This window comes from Ixodes scapularis, unplaced genomic scaffold (genome assembly GCF_016920785.2).
Source record: "Ixodes scapularis isolate PalLabHiFi unplaced genomic scaffold, ASM1692078v2 PGA_scaffold4__175_contigs__length_147842914, whole genome shotgun sequence".
Lineage (NCBI taxonomy): Eukaryota > Metazoa > Arthropoda > Arachnida > Ixodida > Ixodidae > Ixodes > Ixodes scapularis.
The window spans coordinates 19,946,947-19,953,403 of record NW_024609879.1 but is presented as its reverse complement, the minus strand read 5'-3'; the positions used below and the strand labels follow the sequence as shown (position 1 = coordinate 19,953,403).

General features: G+C 46.1%; 1 non-coding gene across 1 annotated transcript; it reads left to right on the top strand.

The window, feature by feature from the left end:
* The first annotated feature begins 249 nt into the window (after positions 1–249).
* Trnar-acg lies at positions 250–322 on the top strand. The gene has a single exon. It is a non-coding gene; the product is annotated as a tRNA-Arg (tRNA).
* The last annotated feature ends 6,135 nt before the right edge of the window (positions 323–6,457 follow it).

The window sequence follows — 6,457 nt, the reverse complement described above, 5'->3', positions numbered from 1 at the left end:
TGTTGTCACTGACGTCGATTTAAAGTACGCAATGCGGAAGTATCTTCAAACTAATTGAATTACATTTCTAAGTATTTGTATCCTACTCAAAATACTTTACAGTGAAAGTAACTTGAGTAGTATTTTAAATACTTTATGAAGCAGGTATTTAGTAACTTAGCTTAAATACTTTTATCGAGTATTTTGTCCAACACTGCTTTAAACCTTCACAGGAATTTACACCTTCATGTCGTCAGCAAGCAACCGTCCGGGCTTGTGGCGCAACGGATAACGCGTCTGACTACGGATCAGAAGATTCCAGGTTCGAATCCTGGCAAGCTCGCAGTTACCTTTTTTTCTTGGTCGATCGAAAATTAATGCGATCCCAAGAACGCGACTGACCTGCCACATCTGCAGTGCTATGAAATTTATTCGCGTCTCCAGCTCGACGCTCGCCCTCCCGCGGCGGAAACGGGAAGCGCTCTATAGACCTTTCCAGCGGCACTCTCGAACGGAGCGATTTATAGTGCGTGTCCCTGGTTTTGAGAGTGTACGTCAGTGTTGCCCGACTGCGCTGAGCTGTGGAGTTTCTCGTCAGTGGGCTCTGGCAGCCTGCGTAGGCGCAATTTCAGACGCTGGTGGCGACTGAATTGCCGCGTTTTATTTTTTATCTTGTGTTCTGTGGCAAACATAATTTATAGAGGTCTTTAAGAAAGTAGTGCTCTATTTTTGGGAACAAAAACAAAGAAATGAAAGCTGTTTTGGTGAGTCGGTGCGCTACAGAACAAATGCAACTGGAATGTTTGTTTCATTTTATGTTCATTGTTTTACGGCACCGCACACTCAGCCCTGGCAATCTATAAAGGTCAAAATGTTTGACCACACAGGATATCTGTACTCCATGAATATTCCCTGCCCACAACATGAAATTCAACGAGTTTCATCAATCGAACAAAAAATATATTGTACGTACCCCACGGTGCCGCGTTATCCGAACAGGATTTGAGAAAGGTCTCAACACTGCATATCCAAAATACAATGTCGACGATAGTCACTTCACGACGATCGGGTGTAATCCGGCGTGTTTTGGCGAGCGTGTAGAAGAGAGCTTTTTTTGCACAGCTTCATAGCGAATGAACGAACGTGCTTATTCCGTCGCCACACCCCGGACCCGACCCTATCAGCTAGTTTTTGCGAAGTCCCAGAATACAGCCTGGAAGGCTTTTTGGAGATTATCTCGACGGAAATAATCTTCCAAGCACGTCGAACCGCCTGCGGCGCGGGCTGCTTGACGTTCGCTCTCTTCGTTCGTTTCCTGCGAAGGCCGAGCGGGCTACGAGCCCTGGTATTCCCTAGTTCTCACAGTGGAAGATAGCATACAAAGGGTAAGCATCCTAAACAGGCAAATAAAATAAAAACTTCCAAGAAAAGCCGCCGAACTCCGAATGCCAAATGCAGGTGGGGAGTCACGCTGACCGGGTTGCCACAGCTCAGGCGGGTGCCAGAAATTTCTGGCTGGTAGGGGTCGCTCGATTCGCAAAATGGCGGCGGATAGAGCGCTCTTATTGCAAAGGTCTATACTCCGCGACAACTTTTCTTGGCAATGCAGTGGAAAGTACGTCCCGCGTCCCCTCTCCCATTTTGAGTGTACGCAGGCTCTCCTCCTCCCCCATTTCCGGGGAGAGGAGGAGAGCCTTCGTACTCTCAAAATGGGAGAGGGGACGCGGGACGTACCTTCCACTGCATTGCCAAGAAAAGTTGTCACCCCCAATTCTCCTGCTCAGCGGGCACGGCGGAACTGCTCGCGATCATGGCTCGCGAAACGTCGTTTCCGAATGCAAACAACACTCGTCATTGTCCCAACGTAGTGCCATACCGCCGGTATGGGATTGTACCTTGTTAGAGTTTAAGCATTGCGCATGCATTTGTGCTAGAGATGCGTGCCCCACGTTGTGCGTGCGGCTCATCGCCATGCGCCATCCAAGACCGCAATTTTGCACTCCGCGCATGCGCAGTGTGGAACACGCAAGGCTAACGCAAACACACAGCGCTTGCGTTCGCTCGTATACGCAATACTAAAGCTGACTACTGTTTCACCGGCTTCCAACGCCAACGAGACGTGCTGCAGTGAGCATTCGGTGCAAGCAGGTAGGCGTTCCTTCGAACTGTGAAGGCTGAGATTGGCGAATCGACGGAGCGTAAAAATAAAAGTAACTAAATGTTATAAAAAAAACTAATAATTAAATTTTTTTCGTTTACTTTTGGGCATTTGGTCTTGAAGAATATTGGCGGCGACTTTGGACGTTTTATTGATTGTTAAAAGTCGCGACTTTGATAGCAAAATATACTTCACCCACAATTAATGTAATTTTACATGGATTTTTCACATTAGCTAGAATGTTTCCATTGATTTTAGACTTTTTATTTTATTACTGGGTAATTAAAAATGCTGCAATTGGCATCGGTGATGATGATTAGCACACTTTTGATTGTCATATTTGTTCGCGCGTTTGAAATCAGATCATAAGCAAAAACTTATATTAGAGCTTCAAAAATTACGTGTTAAAATATCTGAATTTTACTATATTAATATTAATACAAATCGAGGCAACGTATGCCCCCAATTAACGCCAGGAGTCACACAAATACGCCATTTACCCATAATAGTCTTTCCAGAAATGTATAACTTTTTGTTTTTCTTTTTAGCATATGAAAAGCTCTGACGTCTTTGTCAAGATAGACAGTCAAACACTGGATCTAATATAAAGTCCTATGTGTCACGCGTGGCTATAAAACACACACACACACACTTCAGCTGTCCGACTCGGATACCGTCTTTAGGTTTTTCCGGTGAAAACAGCGTTTATTAATTTATACGTTTTGCGGACATATTGTAAAAATTGGAATTATTCTCTTATTCTTGTGCTGGGAATAATGTTAAACCAATTAATTATTTAAATACCCCAAAACCGATTAAAAGACTCGCAGTTCATTATTTCCCATAACAATTATTTGAGCGAGAAGAGGCAGCGAGGATGCACAAATAGCAGGACTGATTTTTTCAACAACTACAAATATTAACCTAGATCGAACATGTATGTCACAAAATAAAGTTTCCACGAACAACTTTTCTAACTAAATAATTACGATGTGAGACACATATTGAGTTAAGAATCCGAAATAAAGACCTATATCGCGAAATTAAATTCAAAATAGAGCTTAGTTTCGGTTTCGCTCCAGAATTAAAACGCGCATCCTTGCGTGAATATTACGCTAAACACCGTTTTTGTTTTCAGGATAAAGAGGTGACCTGCGCTCATAACACCCTAGCTTCCTCGTATTACCAGAAATAATTTGTGTCGCTCAGTGAGGCCATCACACTGGACAGGCTCAACAGCGGCACGCATCTCCAACCCTCACTATAACCGCCATTTTGAAAAATAAGTGGCGCCACCTATAGTTAGTTGGAGTTGCGAATAGCTTGAAGCGTGTCGGTTTTACATGATTTCTGAATGCGCAGGTGATCTGAATTCTTCTCGTTCTTTGTGTTTTCTTTCATTTTTGCCGTTCCATTTAATCACAGAACTTCGTGAGGGTCCCCCAGTTGTATTTATTTTTTTAGTTGTCCAGCATGTTTTCGTCATAGAGTTATTACAATGTACGCTAGAGGTTCAACTGGCGCTAGTGTCTATGCGACTTCCGTGACGCAAATTGGAGCAGACAGCAACCAGTCTACTTTTCCAGTCTTCCTGTGTATTCCTGTGGGAAAGCGCGCTTGCATTTTGTTTTTTCGCCGGAAAATAACACGGAACACTTTGGTTATTTGGATCGTACGGAATAGTATGTACCTTGATTAACACTGTAAAAGTGTAATTGCTTTAGTTAGCGCATTTTTCTTCATCAGTGACCGATGTTTAACTTCGCTACATTTCAGTACCAAACGTGTGTTCCGCAGCAGGTGTGTAGAAACAAGCGACGATTCGAAGCAAAATTACAATCGAAAGGAATGTAGAGTGTGTTCAAGGCACGCCAGCAATCCGGTGACGCTTATATATTGATAATATGCCAGTCCTGTCACTATATAAAAATGACCCCGTCGTGCATGAGCGGATAAAAACATTCAAAACGTAGAGAATAAAGTCCGTGGGCTATAAAAGTTGTCTGTTCGTATTGTTTTCTCTGCCGGGCAGCTTTTATCGGGCACTTGTTCTCAAAGATTTCGAGCGTGCGAGTGATATTTTGAACGTAGAACAAGCAGCTTCGCTCAGAGCAGAAAGAATAAAACGGTACTTACTTATTTAAAATAGGAATAAATTACGCGCCTTCAATTAATTTTGATCGTATATGCACGTGTAGTTACTGATCCGGTGTTACTGCGTAGTTCTTGCCGTCTTTCTTAATTTCCAGATCTTCTTCGTTCGTTTGGCACGTATATCCCCCACGCTGAAAAGCGCCGACGTCGTGTTCGCGCTAACAGTGTCCGACAGTGCACATAAATACACGTACGAAGCTGTTTTAGCACCATTTTTAATGCGATGAATTTGAAAGAAAAAAAAAGTGAAAGCCGTTTACAAATCCCTGTAACGCCGAATTGGAGCGCAGCTCTTGAGGAGGAGGAGTGAAGGGTACTAAGGGTAGACCCCTCCCCCTTCTCCTCCTCCTCCCCTCATTCTTTAGTATGCTCCGGGGGGGGGTCACGTGACCTCGGGGGGGGGGGGGGGGGTGTCACGTGACTTCGGGGAGGGGGTCACGTGACCTCGGGGAGGCGTGACCTGGGGGTCACCTCAAGGTCACGTGACCCCCAAGGTGACCCCCACGTGACCTTGGGGGTCACGTGACCTGGAGGGGTCACGTGACCTCGGGGGGTCACGTGACCTCAGAGGGGTCACGTGACCTGGGGGGTCACGTGGGGGTCACCTTGGGGTCACGTGACCTTGAGATGACCTTGGAAGGGGTCACGTGACCTTGGGGAGGAGACCACGTGACCTCGGGGGTCACGTGACCTCAGAGGGGTCACGTGACCTTCAAAGGGTCACGTGGGGTCATCTTGGGGTCACGTGACCTTGAGATGACCTTAAAAGGGGTCACGTGACCTCGAGGGGTCACGTGACCTTGGGGGTCACGTGATCCCAGATGACCCCACATGACCCCCAAGGTCACGTGACCTTAGGGGTCACGTGACCTTCAGGGGGTCACGCGGGGTCACGTGACCTTGAGATGACCTTGGGAGGGGTCACGTGACCTTGGGGGTCACGTGACCTTGGGATGACCTTGGTTACGCCGACGCCGACGCCGACGGCGACGCCAACGGCGACGCCGCTCAAGCCGGGAACGGGCCCCTAAGAGCTGCGCTCTAAAACACCGTAACTGACCAATTATTTCGTCGGCCTGACTGAGAAATGTTCCAAGCTACCTTGTACGTACGAATTATTCGGGATATTTGCTCTTATGATCGAGCGCAGAGAGAAAATGCACTCACTTTTTCCCATAGAAATGCATTACCGGAAGTCAATTTTCGACTGGTTGCTGTCTGCTTCAATTTGCGTCAGCACACTAGCGCCACTTGAACCTCTAGCGTACATTATAATAACACTATGGTTTTTGTCATCTGACATCAGGGTGTCCCGTGACGTCATAGTGTGACCTGACGTCAAGGGACTATCCGAAAAGCACGTGGTCCGGTCACCTTACGTCACTTCACGTCACAGAATCACGTGACGTGACATCACAGTGTGAATTTGCACCACGTCACCATCAGGAAATCACGTGATCCGGTAACCTTACGCCACGTGACGCGACGTCAGGTCAAATCACGCCAGAGTGTCACGTGACGTGATGTTTCGATGTCACGTCGTGACATCCCCTGACGCTACGGTGTCACATAACTTACGTCACGTGACTTCTTGAAATAACGTGACGATATCACCTGACGTCACACTCTTGTCACCGGATGTTGCATTATCCCGTAAAATCCAATAACCCGAGACTTTCCTTCCTTGAGACTCGTCATCGTTCCCGCGCAATGGTCAGACGCCGAAGTCACGGTGGACACCGCGACGCTACCATCTGGACTACTATTGTTGACCTCACAATACCCTACAAAGTAATCAAAGATTTTCTAACGCTCACTTACGGATTTAGATAGGCCACACCCTCGTGGCTTAATGGATTAGACGCCGGTCTCCTAAACCTGATATTGCAATTTTGCCGTAAACGCTTAAATGTAGGGACCAATGATACAAAGCGTGATTAGATTGCTCTTTTACAAAAAGGGTATCAATAACGTGTCATCAAGCAATGCGGTTCAACATCCCTGACATGATAATTGAATTTCTGCAGTCGATTCTCGAAGTAATCCCTCAGGAAGATGTTCGTCTTTTTTCTTGTTAAGTAAATACGAAAAACTGCTAACAAAAGTCGGTGGTAAACACTTTCACATAGTCATACACAGTTGCATCTTTTTACCGAACTGTCACCC